At 49.9% G+C, this 19,754-nt stretch overlaps 1 long non-coding RNA gene across 1 annotated transcript; it reads right to left on the reverse strand.

Annotated features, from left to right (window-relative positions):
* Window positions 1–6,240: 6,240 nt before the first annotated feature.
* Window positions 6,241–19,191, reverse strand: LOC131903694 (uncharacterized). Its single transcript, XR_009377566.1, has 3 exons — window positions 18,475–19,191; window positions 16,544–16,828; window positions 6,241–6,428 (listed from the first exon to the last, which is right to left on the reverse strand). It is a non-coding gene; the product is annotated as an uncharacterized LOC131903694 (long non-coding RNA).
* Between the last annotated feature and the right edge of the window lie 563 nt (window positions 19,192–19,754).

Here is a 19,754-nt window from a genome sequence, read left to right on the forward strand (position 1 = left end):
AGACCCAATAACTCTCTCTTCCTGCAGCCTGGAGATGGAGGTGTGGAATGCTCAGCTACCTCTCCAACACCATGCCGGTCTGTGTGTCAGCATGCTTCCCACCAGAATCAAAATGAATGAAAATCTAAAAATGTAGGCAAGCCCCAATTAAATGGTCTCTTCTTCTACAAGAGTTGTTATGAACATGGTGTCTCTTCACAGTAACAGAACATTAACTGAGCTTCTATGTGAGAAAAGAAAGAAAGGAATGAAAGTAGGAAGGAGGGAAGAAAGGAAGAAGTTAAGATAGAAAGAAAGAAGTAAAGAAGGAAAGAGAGAAAGACAGACAGACGGAAAGAAAGAAAGAAAGAAAGAAAGAAGAAAGAAAAGAAAGACAGGAAGGAAGGAAGGAAGGAAGGAAGGAAGGAAGGAAGGAATGAAGGAAGGAATGAAGAAAGGAGGGAGGAAGGAAGGAAGGAAGGAAGGAAGGAAGGAAGGAAGAAGGAAGGAAGGAAGGAAGGAATGAAGAAAGGAGGGAGGAAGGAAGGAAGAAATGGATAGCTCCAGGGGAGCCCAGTGTGGACCAGGACTTTACTCTCAGCACTCAGGAGTCCCAGGCAGGCACGTCCATGTGAGTAAGAAGCCAGACTGCTGCACAGATCCAGTTCCAGGACAAGCAGAGCTGTCTACTGAGACCCAGTCTCCAAACACACTAACACAGATGTCCACTGAGCCTGATGACCTGAGGTCATCGTGCCAAACACCCATTGAGGGAGAGAAGAACTGACACTCCGAAGTTGTGCAAAGACTTTGACCTCTGTCCTCGAAGCATTTGGAATGCACTCCCACATCAGGTCACCCACTCCAGTGCATGCGCGCTCGTGCGTGAGCACACACAAGCACACAAACATACACACACACATACACAGAGAGAACTATCCTCTAATTTACTTTTAATTAATCCACAAAGACAAATAGTGTTCAACCATAAATACTTTATTGAGGGCTGAGTGTACGTCCACCTCAAGCATTCTGTGCAGATACATCACATCTTGAGAAGAATTGTGAAAACCGACGGGTGATGAAGCATTACAAAATGGAAATGCTTCTGCTTCTACAAACTAGAAAGTAAACAACCCAATAAGAGGCCAGACTTAACACATCACAGGTTTCAAAGACTAGAAGGACGGACTATCTCCCAAAGAGGTTCTAGGGAACTGTGTGTGAGTTGTGGGCTGAATTTCTTCCATATTCATAAAAGTCGATGAGCTGGCCGTCCGGTTTGCTGCTCCTGGGCAAAGTGTGGATTTCAGACAGAGTGTAAGCGCGCCCAGCAGAAAGAAACAACGTTCAACAGCCACTTGGCCTGAGTGAGCCTGTCCGAAAGAGTGGGAGGGTGTCTGTACAACAGGGAAACTCCATTTGCAGATTTCCTCCCAAGAGTCAGTGTTTTTTCAGAGAATCCGCGAGGCACAGGAAGGTTTCAGAAAGGTGGACAAATGAATGAAGTCCTTTTAGGCTTTCTTTCCACAATGCAAGTCCCCAGGGAGTCTTCCAGTAGGTGGGCACTGGCCTGGGGCCACAGAGGAGTAGGCATGGACCTGGGGGTAGCTGGGGAGCCAGGCCTGAGCAGCCAAGATGTGATTGACTGTGTGAAGCGCCCAGTTCAGCGCGGTCCCAGCATGTGCCAGCTGCCATGTGAGCCAGGCGCGCTGGGAGACTGTGCACACCCTGCAGCCGCCACTGCCACCGCCGCTGCCGCCGCCTCTGCTGCCGCTGCTGCTGCTGCTCCTGCTCCTCCTGGAGGGCACAGTGTGCAGGAAGGCTCCTCCTGGGGCCTGCAGCTCTTCCAGGGCCACCTCCAAGGCCCCCATGCGGGTCATGACTCTGGACAGCGGTGAGCGCGCCCTGCTTGGCAGGGCTTCTGGAGAATGTTGCCTGGGCCTCTTGGCAGACCTGTGTGGAGGAGCAGCAGTGCTGGTGTCTCCAGAGGGGCTGAGGCTGCACTTGACACTCACCGCGGGAGATCTCGGCTGGGGCCTTCTGTCCTTGACCCGCCATGGTCTTCTGTGCAGGCAGTCTGTGGGAGAGACCACCGGAAATACTCACTTTGGAGACCGATTTCACTAGGCACCCACCACCACCACCCGGACCAGCACCCCCACACCACAGGGTCCCTCCTCCTAACCCCCAGGAAAGCAGGTCACACCTTCCCCCACCTGACCTCCTTCCCCAGACTTTGGCCAGCTCCTAAGGCTCCAGGGCCCTCACAGCCCAGCCCCAGCCCAGACCTACCTCTTGCCTGGTGGTGTTTGCCTAGGCTAGACTCAGCCTTGTCTCTCCCTCTCTCTCTGGAAAGAGGTTGCCTTGCCCTCCTCCTCTTCTCTTTGGGGCGGCCTCTTCCTTGGTGGCTTCTGCAGGAGGAGCCTCCCGAACTCTGCCCAGACCCCTTCTGCCTGGAGTCCTTGGCCTCCTCTGGACTGGACCCTCTGTTGTCTGCAGAGAGAAGAGGTGATTAGTGACTGGTCCCTAACCCTTCTCTGCAGGTCTAAGATCCCACTGGATGAGGCCAAACTCCAAGACTGGCTTCAAAACCGGTCTAGTCCCCAGAAAGTCCCCATTTCGTCTTTCACCAAGGCCTACACAAGCTTGTACACACGACCGGGGATGTCCCTGAGCAAACGCTCCTAAAAATCCAGTCGCAAAGGAAAACCCAGCTGGCACAGCCATTGGCATGAACGGGAGCCTCACCGCCGCCCCTCCCCCCCAAGCCCAAGCCCACCCCACTGCAGCCACCAGCCTAATTTGGGACTCTGAGGGCACTGAGCTCACAGCCTGCCACCTTCCTTCCTCTCCTACCCCGACTTGTCTCTTGTGTCTCCCTAGCCCCTCAGTCCGTCCAGAACCATCCAAACCCTACCTTGTGTCAGGGGAGAGGTCTCGAAGCCCCTGGCGCTCTGTGCTACACTTTCAGAAGACTCTTCATCCTCCCCCTTCTGCTCTGCCGGCTGCTTTCTCTATGAAGAAGAGCTGAGCGCCTCTGAATTCACAGATCCAGCCCTCCTGACTTGTGATTCACTCATGTCTGTCTGCTCCCAGAGCCTCACCTCTGCCTCTGTCTTCCTGTGAGCTCACTGGGAAGTGATCCTGGGTCAGGGCTGACTGACTTGAAGGGAGGATTATTAAAGGGAGGCTGTGGCCACGCCCATCGACAGGCCACACCCCCGGGAACACCCCTAAATTCCATTCAACTGGATTATGTCCTCCATGTTCTCTCTTGATCCTGGCCATCCTTTCTCTACTAAATTGGGAAGGTTTGAAGTTGAGGCCCGCGTTGAAATTTGTTCACGCCTTTTTCTTAACACAGAAAACAGAATTTTTTTGATAATATGATGGAGTGTTTTCCATTCCCGTAAGTGATAGTCTCTCTCTCTCTGTCTCTCTCAATCTCTCTCTCTCTCTCTCACTTTGTCTGTCTGTCTTTCTTTGTTTTTCAGGCTTTAAGACCTACATTCCACTGATTTTGTGTGTGTGGTGCCTGTGCTTGTGTGTGTGTGTGTGTGTGTGTGTGTGTGTGTATGAAATGTCAGTCTCTGAGACCCCCAGGTGAGTTTTCCGAGGAGCTCTGGTGGCCTTGTGACTTGTAAACCCTGGTGTCACTGTGATAGACAATGGGGACTCTTGAAGTTAGGGTGAATGAGTTTCTACGTTGAGATAGAGCTACAAGCCAATGAGGGGTAGACAGTGGAATATGATGTTTTGAATACCAGTGGCCCTTACATGCTTCTTGAGTTGACTGCTTAGTCATCAGAGAATAGTACTCCTTCAGAAGGATTAGTGTGCTCTTAGAGTGTGTGGGGGGCATGTTGGAGGAATTATGGGGTGTGAAATCAGTTGGTAGGTTTTGTGGCTTCCAAATGCCCAGCCAGACCCAATAACTCTCTCTTCCTGCAGCCTGGAGATGGAGGTGTGGAATGCTCAGCTACCTCTCCAACACCATGCCGGTCTGTGTGTCAGCATGCTTCCCACCAGAATCAAAATGGATGAAAATCTAAAAATGTAGGCAAGCCCCAATTAAATGGTCTCTTCTACAAGAGTTGTTATGAACATGGTGTCTCTTCACAGTAACAGAACATTAACTGAGCTTCTATGTGAGAAAAGAAAGAAAGGAAGGAAAGTAGGAAGGAGGGAAGAAAGGAAGAAGTTAAGATAGAAAGAAAGAAGTAAAGAAGGAAAGAGAGAAAGACAGACAGACGGAAAGAAAGAAAGAAAGAAAGAAAGAAAGAAAGAAAGAAAGAAAAGAAAGACAGGAAGGAAGGAAGGAAGGAAGGAAGGGAGGCAGGGAGGAAGGAAGGAAGGAAGGAAGGAGGAAGGAAGGAATGAAGGAAGGAAGGAAGGAGGAAGGAAGGAATGAAGGAAGGAATGAAGAAAGGAGGGAGGAAGGAAGGAAGGGAGGGAGGGAGGGAGGGAGGGAGGGAGGGAGAGAGGAAGGAAGGAAGGAAGAAATGGATAGCTCCAGGGGAGCCCAGTGTGGACCAGGACTTTACTCTCAGCACTCAGGAGTCCCAGGCAGGCACGTCCATGTGAGTAAGAAGCCAGACTGCTGCACAGATCCAGTTCCAGGACAAGCAGAGCTGTCTACTGAGACCCAGTCTCCAAACACACTAACACAGATGTCCACTGAGCCTGATGACCTGAGGTCATCGTGCCAAACACCCATTGAGGGAGAGAAGAACTGACACTCCGAAGTTGTGCAAAGACTTTGACCTCTAACCTGGAAGCATTTGGAATGCACTCCCACATCAGGTCACCCACTCCAGTGCATGCGTGCTCGTGCGTGAGCACACACAAACACACACAAACATACACACACACATACACAGAGAGAACTATCCTGTAATTTCCTTCTAATTAATCCACAAAGACAAATAGTGTTCAACCATAAATACTTTATTGAGGGCTGAGTGTACGTCCACCTCAAGCATTCTATGCAGATACATCACATCTTGAGAAGAATTGTGAAAACCGACGGGAGATGAAGCATTACAAAATGGAAATGCTTCTGCTTCTACAAACTAGAAAGTAAACAACCCAACAAGAGGCCAGACTTAACACATCACAGATTTCAAAGACTAGAAGGACAGACTCTCTCCCAAAGAGGTTCTAGGGAACTGTGTGTGAGTTGTGGGCTGAATTTCTTCCATATTCAAAAACGTCGATGAGCTGGCAGTCCGGTTTGCTGCTCCTGGGCAAAGTGTGGATTTCAGACAGAGTGTAAGCGCGCCCCGCAGAAAGAAACCACCTTCAACAGCCACTTGGCCTGAGTGAGCCTGTCCGAAAGAGTGGGAGGGTGTCTGTACAACAGGGAACCTCCATTTGCAGATTTCCTTGCAAGAGTCGGTGTTTTTTCAGAGAATCACCGAGGCACGGGCAGGTTTCAGAAAGGTGGACAAATGAATGAAGTCCTTTTAGGCTTTCTTTCCACAATGCAAGTCCCCAGGGAGTCTTCCAGTAGGTGGGCACTGGCCTGGGGCCACAGAGGAGTAGGCATGGACCTGGGGGTAGCTGGGGAGCCAGGCCTGAGCAGCCAAGATGTGATTGACTGTGTGAAGCGCCCAGTTCAGCGCGGTCCCAGCATGTGCCAGCTGCCATGTGAGCCAGGCGCGCTGGGAGACTGTGCACACCCTGCAGCCGCCACTGCCACCGCCGCTGCCGCCGCCTCTGCTGCCGCTGCTGCTGCTGCTCCTGCTCCTCCTGGAGGGCACAGTGTGCAGGAAGGCTCCTCCTGGGGCCTGCAGCTCTTCCAGGGCCACCTCCAAGGCCCCCATGCGGGTCATGACTCTGGACAGCGGTGAGCGCGCCCTGCTTGGCAGGGCTTCTGGAGAATGTTGCCTGGGCCTCTTGGCAGACCTGTGTGGAGGAGCAGCAGTGCTGGTGTCTCCAGAGGGGCTGAGGCTGCACTTGACACTCACCGCGGGAGATCTCGGCTGGGGCCTTCTGTCCTTGACCCGCCATGGTCTTCTGTGCAGGCAGTCTGTGGGAGAGACCACCGGAAATACTCACTTTGGAGACCCATTTCACTGGGCACCCACCCCCACCACCCGGACCAGCACCCCCACACCACAGGGTCCCTCCTCCTAACCCCCAGGAAAGCAGGTCACACCTTCCCCCACCTGACCTCCTCCCCAGACTTTGGTCAGCTCCTAAGGCTCCAGGGCCCTCACAGCCCAGCCCCAGCCCAGACCTACCTCTTGCCTGGTGGTGTTTGCCTAGGCTAGACTCAGCCTTGTCTCTGCCTCTCTCTCTGGAGCGAGGTTGCCTTGCCCTCCTCCTCTTCTCTTTGGGGCGGCCTCTTCCTTGGTGGCTTCTGCAGGAGGAGCCTCCCGAACTCTGCCCAGACCCCTTCTGCCTGGAGTCCTTGGCCTCCTCTGGACTGGGCCCTCTGTTGTCTGCAGAGAGAAGAGGTGATTAGTGACTGGTCCCTAACCCTTCTCTGCAGGTCTAAGATCCCACTGGATGAGGCCAAACTCCAAGACTGGCTTCAAAACCGGTCTAGTCCCCAGAAAGTCCCCATTTCGTCTTTCGCCAAGGCCTACACAAGCTTGTACACACGACCGGGGATGTCCCTGAGCAAACGCTCCTAAAAATCCAGTCGCAAAGGAAAACCCAGCTGGCACAGCCATTGGCAAAGAAGGGGAGCCTCACCGCCGCCCCTCCCCCCAAGCCCAAGCCCACCCCACTGCAGCCACCAGCCTAATTTGGGACTCTGAGGGCACTGAGCTCACAGCCTGCCACCTTCCTTCCTCTCCTACCCCGACTTGTCTCTTGTGTCTCCCTAGCCCCTCAGTCCGTCCAGAACCATCCAAACCCTACCTTGTGTCAGGGGAGAGGTCTCGAAGCCCCTGGCGCGCTGTGCTACACTTTCAGAAGACTCTTCATCCTCCCCCTTCTGCTCTGCCGGCTGCTTTCTCTTGGAAGGAGAGCTGAGCGCCTCTGAATTCACAGATCCAGCCCTCCTGACTTGTGATTCACTCATGTCTGTCTGCTCCCAGAGCCTCACCTCTGCCTCTGTCTTCCTGTGAGCTCACTGGGAAGTGATCCTGGGTCAGGGCTGACTGACTTGAAGGGAGGATTATTAAAGGGAGGCTGTGGCCACGCCCATCGACAGGCCACACCCCCGGGAACACCCCTAAATTCCATTCAACTGGATTATGTCCTCCATGTTCTCTCTTGATCCTGGCCATCCTTTCTCTACTAAATTGGGAAGGTTTGAAGTTGAGGCCCGCATTGAAATTTGTTCACGCCTTTTTCTTAACACAGAAAACAGAATTTTTTTGATAATATGATGGAGTGTTTTCCATTCCCGAAAGTGATAGTCGCTCGCTCTCTCTCTCTCTCTCTCTGAATTTCTCTTTCTCTTTCTCACTTTTTCTGTATTTCTGTGCTTTTCAGGCTTTAAGATCTGCATCCCACTGATTTTGTGTGTGTGGTGCCTGTGCTTGTGTGTGTGTGTGTATGTGTGTGTGTGTGTGTGTGTGTGTGTGTGTTTGTGTGTGTGTGTTTGTGTGAATTGTCAGTCTCTCACATCCCCGGATGAGTTTTTCTAGGAGCTCTGGCCATGCCTTCTGGCAGGACAGGCTTTTCCCAAGTAGCCTTTTCGCCTTGTGACTTGTTTTGTCACTGTGATAGACAATGGGGACTCTTAAAGTTGGACTGATTGCATCTCTACATTGGAATAGATCCACAAGCCAAAGAAGTGCAGACAGTGGAATGTGGTTTTTTTGAGTGCCAGTGGCCCTTACATTCTGTGTGAACAGCGTTGTCAAATTTTACTTGTTGAGGAGGACTCAGATTATGTTATAGATATTACCCCAGTTTATGGCCCAGCAAAGCTCAGGACTGGGAATCCTGTGTTATTCTTGCTGGTGTCACATAGTTTCTGTTGTACAGCCTGTGTCCCAGTGCTCTGTCAGAAGCAAGACCTCTTCCTTAGGTGCGTCTGGAGTTCCATTCTCCCCACCGGGAGATGACAAGAGTGTTAGAGGACACACTGAGATCCCATAGGTAGATTTCAAAGCCCAAAAACCACATGAGGCTAAAATTTCAAATATTTTCCCATAGTGAGAACAAAATTATGGTGATTAATGGTGTATTAGAATGTCTATGAGTGCCCCAAATGAAGGGTTTTATTTATTCAAGGCGGAAAAAAACTTAGTCATGGAAATAAAAGATCAGGATTCCATTTGAAAACTAAATATTTTTCACTCTATTATTATCTCATGCTGCCTGAAAGATGAAGTTCAATGCTGATGTCAGTGGCCATGAGAGTGATGCACTGGGTGAGTAGGACAAGTTGCACAACATATATAGTAGTACTTCCCATTCAATGTCTCTCTTGCCCCAGCTCCCTACATCATAGGGAAAATAGTCTACTCTCTTTTCGCGTCTCGTTTCCATCTTAGAAACTGGACGAGGGCCAGACAAAACCATGACAAAAGAGCAAGGGCCAATAGAGGATCATGTGAATGCAACTGGCATGTGGAAGGGTACATTGGAAGCACAGCCTCATTCTTCACTCCATCAAAACCTCAAGTGTTTTTTGTTGGTGCATGCAGTGTTGCACATGGGCTCGCACATGGTAGGCGGGTTTCTCTATCAACTAAGCCATATCTCAAGGATATAAAGTTGTTTTCTCCACCCCCTTTGTGTTTCTGGGGATTGAACCCCAGGGCCTACTGAAAGCGAGACAAGCACTCTGCCCCTGAGCTATGACCCCAGCCCTTTTCTCTTATACTGGGAATGGTTGTACTGAGATTTCCCTCTTGGTCCCAAAGAGCAATGAGGCCTCCAGACTGTGTGGGCCATTACTGAGGAGACGGGGTCTCTGAGAGACACATCGCCTAAGACTCATCTGAAATACTTCATGGATGTGAGCTACTCTTCCCTTGAGGACATCGTTTGTAAGTAGGATAACTGGATGGCTCCATCTTTGAGTGAGTGGTAATGGGCAGAGGTTACATGTCCTGGAGAGCCCAGGAGTGGGATGGGGGAAGTCAGAGTTTGCCTAGCCATTTATCAATAAGGCAGCTTCCAGGCATGCCAGCAAGATTCAGATCAGATTGCAGCCTCTGTCTATCAAACCAGGAGAAGTAAACACAAATCTCACCCATAAATTTGACTCCAGGGTTCCAGAAGCACAGCTAGAAGCCTACAAGAATCTATGTTAAAATAGAGGTCTTATGTATTTCCTACCTATGCTAAAGCTTGATTGGCATTTTTAGTGTAAGTGAGGAAGTTTAATGACCTTACAAAGTCAGATGTCAGTCTAGAATGGCAGGCATGCAGATTGGCTGCAGAGAGCAGATTTGTTTTGTTTTAATCACCATAATGCAAGCCTCTTCCTCCATTTCTTCATTGGCTGGTGTCTTAGGGGTTTCTATTGCTGTGATGAAACACTATGACCAAATCAATTTGGGGAGGAAAGGGTTTATTTGGCTTACACTGCCATATTACAGTTCATCATCAAAGGAAGTCAAGACAGGAACTCAAGCAGGGCAGGAACCTGGAGGCAGGAACTGATGCAGAGGCCATGGAGGGGTGCTGCTTACTGGCTTGCTTCCCATGGATTGCTCAGCCTGCTTTCTTATAGAACCCAGGACCACCAGCCCAGGGATGGCACCACTAACAATGGGCTGGGTCCTCCCCCATCGATCACTAATTAAGAAAATGCCCCATAGCCAGATCTTATGGAGACATTTTCACATTTTCTCAGTTGAGGTTCCCTCCTTTCAGATGACTTCAGCTTGTGTTGAGTTGACGTAAGACTAGCCAGCAGGGCTGGTTGTAGTGGGTAGCCATTCCAGCTTTGATCTGGAAGTTCCAACCCCCATTGAGGCTTCGGTAACTGTCAGCCTACAAGGCAGGGCCAAGAGAGGGCCCTGAAGACCCAAGATCTGGATGAGCCGCTTTCTCTTGGTTCCTGGACCCTGGACTCTAGAGGTAGACCTAGCAGAGTTCTCCAGAGAACACCACTGGACTGCGCTACGTCTTCCCCAGACCCTGCAACCTACCTATCCCTTCATTTGTAAGTTACGCCACTAAATAAACCTCCCTTTTAACTACGTGGAGTGGCCTTAATAATTTCACCAATAGCTAAATGTCCTAGTTCTGTTGACTACTACTGTGAGAAACAATGGCCAAAAGCAGCTTGGGAGGGAAGGGGTTTTGTCTTACACGTCCTGGTCACATTCCGTCCTGTGGGAAGCCAAGGAAGGAACTCAAGCAGCACAGGAACCGGGAAGCCGGAACTGAAGCAGAGACCACAGAGAGTGCTTCTTACTGGGTCTCCCCTCCTTACTTACTCAACTACCTCTGTTATCCACTCCAGAACCACCTACCCAGGGATGGTGTTGTCCATAGTGGGATTGGAGCCCACCAATCATCAAGAGAATGCCCAGTACACACTTGCCCCCAGGCTGATCTGATTGAGGCAGTTCCTCAAACGAGGCTCCCACTTCCCAGCTTTATGAAGTTGACAAAACCACCCAACTTAGGAGGGTGCAATCTTTTGTGTTGATTAGCATTTTCTTTTTAATTCTAAGAGATCACATAATAGTTGTAAAATAGTTATCATACACCTCATCTTGAGATAGTTCATTTGTTCCTAAACTTTGTGGAAGTTAATTAGATGTGATTGAGTGTGCAGGATGCCCCTCAACATTCATCAGTACAAAGCTATGACTGCCTTTATTTAGACCCCATTCCTTGACAACAGACCCTTTCCCTTAAAGCACAGTGGATAACTCCAGGGAAAAGCAGGCTTCCTAAAGTTTTAAAACCCAGTGTGGCTTTTAATATGGTTTCACATTAAGGAATTTGAATTGTTTACATTTTTTCCACAATACAAACTTCATATCCTCTTAAACTGGCCCTTCAAGGACACATCATTGAAGACCCAAGATGTCACACACACACACAACACACAAGCCTTAAGTGAGTGGCAAGGGCTGGGCTTGCTCTTAGGAGGTACTGATGTTCTGCCCTCTGCTGCTGTGCCACGGCCGTCTGCAAACATAGCCTCTGCATGGAGAGGAACCCTGGGTTTCAGGGCTGCCAGGATAGGATGGCACTCAGGACCCCAGGGACAACCAGAACCACCACCCAGTGCACCCACTATGGCCCAAACATGTATTTTTCTGTTAGCCAGCTATTCACACCCTGATGATTGGGTCAGTCTGACTCACTCACTCTGACACCATGGGTCTCAGGAATGCTGTGTGCTCTCTTAGCTGCTACGACAGCAGAACTGATTCCACTCAACCACTGTGTGAAGCACTCGATGCCCCATCAGAAAATAAACGGACTATTTCTCTCTACAGCCTTCACATTTTATCTTAAAATAGGTAAGAAAGCATCACTTTGTCTTAAAGAAGTGGACTCTACATATAATGGCTTCCAGCAGAATTGTGAACAGGGAACTAGAGAACTGTCCATGGCAAGCACGGCCTGTCCAGATGACTCCCTTCTTTCCAGGTCCCACAGGCACACAGGAGGTGAAGATCCACAGGGAGTCCAAAGCATTAGCTTTTCAGTTCTCCCAAGATGGGAAGTGGTCCAAGATAGAAAGGCGGGGAATTGTAATGGCCTGGCTTGAAAGGGCTAGGAGAGAGAGGGGGGCTCTGCTCCTCGGACCTCGTCTGCTTAAACTGCCCAGAAGACAGGAGGGCCAAATAGCTCACTGAGACATGCATTCTCTGAGAGGCATCTCACTAAAGACAAAAATAAATTACTCTCTCTTAGGGTCAGATGAGATTCCCAGTAACTCCTCAATCAGTGATGCCCAGGATAGTAATTAGACTGTGCTTACTTAAGACTAAAATGATGAATAACCTTATATTCCCATCACTCCCCACTCCCAGACCTTAGTAATGCCCTTCACAGCTTTGTTAATGGAGAAAAGTAATTTAAGCTTTGGTATACACTGTATACACTTTAAGCAGTGTTGGAAAGAAGGTGTGGTTGCTTAGCAACCTGTGCCGATGTAACAAGAGCCATCAAGACCTCTTAGTTACCTTTTGTGGAGACACCAGACACTCTCTCCACACCTGTCCTAAGTGGTCCACTTTCCTCTTCTACTGGAGTACTGTAAGACGAATTGCTAAACAGTCTTATTAATAAAAAAAACCAAGAGCCAGATATTGGGGTGAAAGCTGAGAGATCAGAGGAATAGAACAAGCCACAGCCAACCTCACCTTACCAACTCCTCAGCCTCCAGAGAGAGCTACTTCCTGTATACTCATGCTTATGTATCTTTCCATGCCCTGCCATGTTACTTCCTCTCTCTGCCCAGCTACATCACTTCCTCTTTCCGCCCTCCTAGTCTATCACTTCCTGTCTGTCTGTACTGACCTCCAGACCTCTTTGGTTAACTAGTGGGGAGATTAAAGGCATGTACCACCACGCCTGGCTCTGTTCCCAGTGTGGCATTGAACTCACACAGATCCAGATGAATCTCTGCCTCTTGAATGCTAGGATTAAAGGCGTGTGTGTTACCACTGCCTGGCCTCTATGTTTAATACAGTGGCTGGCTTTGTCCTCGGATCTCCAGATGAGCTTTATTGGGGTGCACAATAAAAATATCACAACAGAGTACTTTTTACTTCTTTTCACATTTGACTCCCCCTGAAATAGTTCTCCATCATAGCTGTGAATTTTGGTTTTGACCAAGTGGGAAAACTCCAAAGAGAACTAATCAGGCAGCTACCGGTGTGGCGTTCCTGGAATGCCTCTTTTGCCAGTGACACCCAGAGAGTGTTAGGGGAGCCGGCTGGAGAGATGGCTCAGCAGTTAAGAACACTTGCTGTTCTTGCAGAAGACTTCAGTTTGGTTCCCAACACCCACATTAGGTGACTCACAACTACCTATAAATGCAGTTCCAAGGGATCTGACACCCACATCTGACTTCCACTGACACACACACACACACACACACACACACACACACACACGATTAAAAAGTTTTTTTTTTTAAAAAGAAAGTAGGATCAAAGTTTCCTTCTTATTAAAAATTAATCTGAGACCCTGTCTCAAAAAAAAATCTTTTTTATATACTATACTAAGGCCTTTTCTTATATAAATAATTTTATTTTTAAAAAGATTCATTTATTGTGTATCAGCATTTTACCTACATGTATGCTATACACTTGATGCCTAGGGTGGGCAGTTCCCCTAGACTGGACTCCCAGATAGTTGAGAATCTCAATGTGGGCGCTAGAGAACCCAGGCCCTCCACAAGAGCAACCCGTGCTCTTTACCTGTGGCCATCTCTCCAGCCCCTAATTATATTTGGTTTATTCTGAGAATATCTTCTTAGCCAGACTTGGAAACAAAGAAGAAACTCTTAGGACACTTATAGAATGCTCAGTATTTCCTGTGAATGAAACAATATCCATCTTGTCAGACTTTTAATCATGGTGTTTGACAATGAAAATAGTTATATTCCTTGATGATGAAGGAATTTTAAATGTTCAATGACAACTCTTTTTGAGAATAATCATTCTCACAGAACACAGGTATCTTTTAGCTTTGTTAAACAAACAAACAAACAAACAAGACTCATACGTTAAAAAGAGACTCAAACAGAAGCACACACTGGTCTTAACCTCACAGACACCTTCATTCTACACAGCCTTCTGCACATCAGGATTACAAGTGTGATCCACAAAACCAGCACGGATACTATATTTTTCATATGCATCAAATTATACAAAAGGGAGACATATGTGCATGACAAACTAGAAAATGCATTGCAGATGTGTGGATACATAAATCTGAAATTAAAAATCTTAAGTGAGAGAAAGCACTAAGGTTCTAGGATATCCAATATGAAACAGAGAGGTGGGGCCTCAAGGGTATCACTCTCCAGAGGCCTTGGGACCAAAGGGCTGGTGGTGAAGGCTCTGCTGCTCCCTCATCCCTGGAGCATGGCCTGAGCCCTGTAAGGAGCTGCCCAGAGAGGCTTCAAGGAGGCACACTGTCCACACTGTCTAAAGAGCTGAACAGTCTGGGCCAGCACAAGAGAGTGCTTCCCTCATGTGTCCCAAATGCGCTCAAAAGACCCTTAGGTGGAAAAGAGTGAAAAAAAAAGACTTGATCAGCAACCACAGAGAGGGACCACAGGAGATGTCACAGAGGCCAAGAAGGCTGAGACATCCTACAAGGAAAGCACGAAGTATCCTGGGACGGAAGCCACGCTGGCCTTTGCTTCAGCAACCTCACCACTGACAAGGAGGAAGGGAAACAGGAGACCCAGGCCCCAAGGCCATCCCAGAGCAGAGCACTGTCTATGGAGGAATAATGTGACTCAGGAGTGCAGGCCAGTCGCTGAGCACATCACAACTTCTGAGAACCACAGACAGGGCTTGGCTGTGGCTAATGCAAGGACACAGCTCCCCAAGGACCACAAAACCAAGTGCCCATGAGCACATGTTTATCTGCCCCACAGGAAGGGGAGGAAGTCACATTCTGAAACTCAAGGAGTCCCCAAGGACCAGTGCTGTCACCAGCAAGATGAAGGTCATACCAAGGTCATAAATGCCAAGATGCCAAGGCAATCCTGACAAAGGCAATATGGGAGGCACGACCATCTCCACCACCAGCTTCTCTCATCCTGGTTTAGGAGTCTCCTTGCCTGAGTTAGCACTCAGCAGACTAGGAAAACAGCCCAGGGTTTGCCTGTGTCTCCATCAAAGGAAACAGGAAGGGGCATTGGATTTGAAACCAAATGGACAGTGGGGCATCAGGCTCTTCACCCTGACGGGGAGTAGGGGGTCAGAAATGAGTCCAACCAGACATTTCAGGGGCTGCTTAAAGTCCTGGCAGTCAGATGTGGCCCTGCTCCTGTGGTCCAGGGAGCCAGGACCCAAGGTCAGCCTCTGGAGTCCCTGTTTGCTTGCAGGGATACTCTCCATCAGCATGCCCAAAACTACTGTCTCCAGACCAGCTTATGAAATGGCAGCATGCCCCATCACAGTGGCCCTCACCCTGGCCAGGCTCTCCGGGATCCTCAGTGGATTCTGAGCAAGGCCAGTTCCCCATGCCCGTTATCATCCCTGTGCTAGCTGAGGTCCCCGGGCTGCTGGGACACCCAGGCTCAGCTGCTCCAGGACTCTCTGGTCACAGCCAGCAAGACCTCCACCACAGCTGTCTCCAGGACTTGGCTTCACCACTGCCACCTGAAAGGGTTGGGGACTGAGGCTTCCTGGCATTCCACACCTACTCATTTATAGGCTCCTTCACTGCACCTTCCTAGAGAACCAGTTACTGAAATGCTTCCCCCTTTCTTGCTAGCTTCCAGAAGAAAAGAATTACTAAGCAGTGCTTTGAACTTACATCCTAGGACAATGAACCAAAGCCCAGAGACTACGACCTAGACAAAGCAGAGGACCCTGCTTCTTCAGCACCTCAAGCCCCAGAAGGCAGTGAGCAGGTGAGCCAGGCCCAGGAGGGGTGAGGGCTGATCTCTTAGGAACTTCCCAGTACCTTCCAGGAATAGGAGGGGCATTTGGGTTTGAGGACCATGCATTCACAGTGGCAGGGCAAACAGGGCCATTGGTGGCAGACCCTGATACCCAGTTCCCGCAACCTTGGGCCATCCTGCCTGGGGCACAACCAACTCCATCGTGTCCCCCAGGCCTCAGTCCCCCTGTGCCCGGTGTCTACCAGGCCAGGAGAGGGGAGGATCTGGCTCTGTGGTGTATGGTGGAAAGGACTCTAGGAGGCCTGGCTCTGACTCATCAGCAGCCCCCTCCACCACAGGGTGGGCTCCAGAGTCCCTTCAATGTGCAAGCACACCCTCTCCAGACCCAAGAGAAGATAGGGCCTGCCTGGGTGAGGGGTGGGAGCGGCACCAGTGTGGCTCCCATGTGAAGACAGCCTTCCGTGTGAGGTCGGCCAGCCAAATGCTGTCAAGACAAACAGCAAGAGAGGGGATGGTCAAGGAGCCTTTGTTCTTCTTGCCTTTCCAACAGGAGGGCCAAGCCGAGGGAGGGCAGCAAGGATGCCAACCACAAACCAGGAGCAAGAGGAGGGGGAGTAATGACATCATAGCTGTGAGCAAGGAGTCTCAACACAGTCACACGTGGTGTGCAGGGACCCTTCCAGCCACTGCTGTGGATGGAGGCCGCCTTCCCTGGCGGGAACACAACACCAGACCTCTGAGTGGGACTTCGCTCCCCACCAACCCACACCAGGAGAGGCTTTGGAAAGGGCATGGGTTTCCAGTGTCATGTGAACAAGTAGCCAGCGAGCACAGGGTCCCGGAGCACACTGGGCGCCAGGGATCTGGCAAGCCTGCAGTAGAGCGTTTTATGTGGTGGTGAGGCCTCCTGCTGAGGCCATGTGCAGACCAAGGGGAGACCCTTCTCTGGGCTCTCCACGGTGGCTGGGACATCACATTCTAGCCGACCTAAAGCATCAGCCAGCCCTCACTGTGCACACCACTTCAGTCAGAAGAAGCACCTTGGATGAAGGAGGCAGAGTGGGTATGGCTTTAGGGAGCAGTCACCTGGTGGCCCCTTCAAGGACACTGTAGAGTGAGGTGGCTCTCTCCTGGCTCCAGTGGGTGTGGCTCTTCTCTTCAGGCAGGAAGATGATGACTGAACCAGGGAACCTTTCTTTTGGCCTGTGCCTCAAGTCTTCCTCACCTCCAGTACTCACGACTCACAGAAAATGCTTATCTTCTGTGCAAACGACTTTCCTTAAGGGTTCTGGAGACCCCAGACCCTTCTCCTGCTTGGCAGAGTCATGGCAGGACTCTCCAGGGACAGAGCTCACAAAACATAGGCAGGCCCTGTGTAGACAGACAGACAGACAGACAGACAGGAGACAGGTCAGTATGAACTCTTGGATGGCTCTTACCGGGTTTAACCTGTCTGCATCACTCTCTTTTCTGATGGTCAAGTTTCTCCAGGGGTCTCGTTCACTAAGATTTTGATTCCTTTGCACAAATCCCCAGCATGTGTGTGTATGACCTGTCTCCACACTACCTCCCAGGTTTCCATTGTCCATTCCCTGCCACGGCCCAGTGTCCATCATTCCTCCATGGAACCTGGCTCCCCTCATGGCACCTAGCATTTGACACCAGAATTTCCACAACAATTACAGCCATTTCCCTGGGAAAGTTGTCCCTGTTGAAAAAACAAAACAAAACAAAACAAACAGACAAAACAAAAACCCAATCCAATTCCTCATCTTTGTTTGCTTCAGTTTGGTTTTGCTTTTGTCTTTAGGCAGGGTCTCCTTCAGCCCAGGCTGGCCTTGTACTCTCTAGGCAGCCAAGGATCACAGGACCCTCCTGATTCTCATGCCTCCTTCTCCTGGAAGCTCAGGTGCAGGTGTGGCCACCATTTCTGCTTCACAGTGTCTCTGGGGATGGAGCCCAGGCCTTCATGGATGCCAGACAAGCAAGCCTGCCAACAGCCAAGCTGCAGCCCTCCCCTCTTCCCTCAGGAGTGGAGGCACTTAACCACAGGGAGTCTCTCTGCAGGCTCCCTTGTCTCCACCTCACAGCAGTCCCATGGATCATGCTCCTGAAAGGGGAGCTAACAGGTCTGAGCCCCACTATAGGACTCAGCTTCAGAGCCTCATTCATTTAGACCTGTTTTCACTGTGGAGTCGGGCTAACCTACAATTTCCAGTATCCTGCCTCAGCCTCTGAGTAGCTAGAAGTACAGCCCTGGGACCCTGGGACTTGGCTTTAAGGCACTGATGAACACGTGTTATTCAGAACTATGAAAAACTACAACAACAACAAAGAAGATTGGTGATGGATCTGGGGTCATGGCTGTTTCACCATTTTTAGACCTGGTATGCAGCCAGCTGAATCCATGCCACCTTCTCAACTGTTTCCAGGGCAGGATTCAAACACAAGGGGTCTTAGGGGGGTGTCTTAAAAATCTCTTGAGGTTGCCCTTTTCCACAACGTGGAAACAGATTACTTTAAAAATGAAAGTCAACGGTAACTGTTTCAGTGTGAGCAAAATAGGAGCGTTTTCAGGAAAGCCACGGCCTTACCCAGTCATCACAATACCCTGTCAGGGGCAGGGGTCAGCACTTGGTGGAAGGCAGATTCAGGGAAGTTCTCTTCCCTCTGCAATCTTACTATGAAGCCAAGAGTTCCTGCTTGCTAAGTCCCAGACCCCTCTTGCACCTAGCCCAGAAGGGGCGGACCTGCCTGGCTGCTGAGTTCGGACCCTCTGCTGCTGCCTTGTCTCTCAACACTAAAGAGCACTCAGGGGAGGGTTTGCCAATGGCAGATGGGGAAGAGGGCGTCCTTACACGTGTGCTCCAGGCCCTTGGCTTTGCTGCTGCCTCAGCAAAGGCTCTGCAGGCAGCCTCCCCTCCATCCTACTGCCAAATGTGTGAGCAGGAGCCTGTCCCTCAGCTAGCCTAAACTGAGTTTGGCGCTGGAGAACAGAAGTGGTCTAATCTAAATACCCCGTTCCAAGACGAATCCTCCAAAGCGACGACGACCGTTGAAGGTAGCCACGGGAGCCTGGAAAAGGAAGGACCATCTGTGTTGATGCCCATCTGTATCTTCTGTGCGTGGGACAGAAACGTCAGGCAGCAACAAACCGAATACTGTTTTGGAAACGAGGCTCTCAGAACTTTTCACTCACTTTTGACATTACCAGACCCTCAGTAAAATCGCTGGATTTCCTTGCTTCTGACCAGGAATTGAAGTAGAAATACCCAATCCAAGAACTACTGAGCCTGAATGGGAGCCATGGAAAGTTTGAGACTGGGGTACCCGCCCTCTGCTGGCCGTTAGTGCGTAATGACGTTAGCGTTGTGCTGGTGCATGACTGGTCGTCAGTTCCCTTTGTCTTAGGATTGCTATTGCTGTGATGAAAACCATAACCAAAGAAATTTGGGGAGGAGAGAGGGTTTATTTGACTTAGGCTTCCACATCAAAGGGAAGTCAGGATTGAAACTTAAGCAGGGCAGAATCCTGGAGGCAGGAGCTGATGCAAAGACCGTGGAGGAAAGCTACTTACTGGCTTGCTCCTCATGGCTTGCTCCGCTTGCTTTCTTAGCGAACCAGGGACCACCAGCCCAGGGGTAACACCACCTGTAGTGGGCTTGGCTTTCCTGTCTCAGTCACAAATTAAGAAACTGCTCTGCAGGCTTGCCTACAGCCCAGTCTTATGGAGGCATTTTCTCAACTGAGGTTCTCTTCTCTTTGATGATTCTAGCTTGTGTCTGTTGACATAAAACTAGCCAGGACAGCCGGTACCTCCAGGATCCCGGCCACTTTCTCCACAACGGATTTTTACTGATGGCCCAGTTACAGATGCTCTGTTCCATGCATGCCTGGGACCAGTGGGGTGGTGAAGAAGACAGTCTCTTTGTCTCTAACACATTTGAAAGTGTCCTCTCTCCATCATGTGTGTTTGACATGATCTGCTCCAGTTTCTCATAAGACATGAGGCATCAAAATGCAGATGCCTCACAACTCTGGTTACTATCAGGGGAACCTCAACCAGTTGGATCTGAAGGTCTTAGGACCTTCTGGATATATCACACTCTAGTCTTTATCACAAACAGGAAGCTTCAAATAGAATGCATTGGCTTGCCTCTGTTTAGGAATCATTGCCTAAGAGCTCACCCTCCCAGTCTGGAGGCAAACAAATAGAGGCATTGTACACCATGGGGGGCCAGAAGTGAGACTGAAATATGCTTTGCCCTCATTTGACATGTCCTTCAGAAAACTACAG

The sequence above is a fragment of the Peromyscus eremicus genome, chromosome 2 (assembly GCF_949786415.1).
Source record: "Peromyscus eremicus chromosome 2, PerEre_H2_v1, whole genome shotgun sequence".
In the NCBI taxonomy this organism is placed as follows: domain Eukaryota; kingdom Metazoa; phylum Chordata; class Mammalia; order Rodentia; family Cricetidae; genus Peromyscus; species Peromyscus eremicus.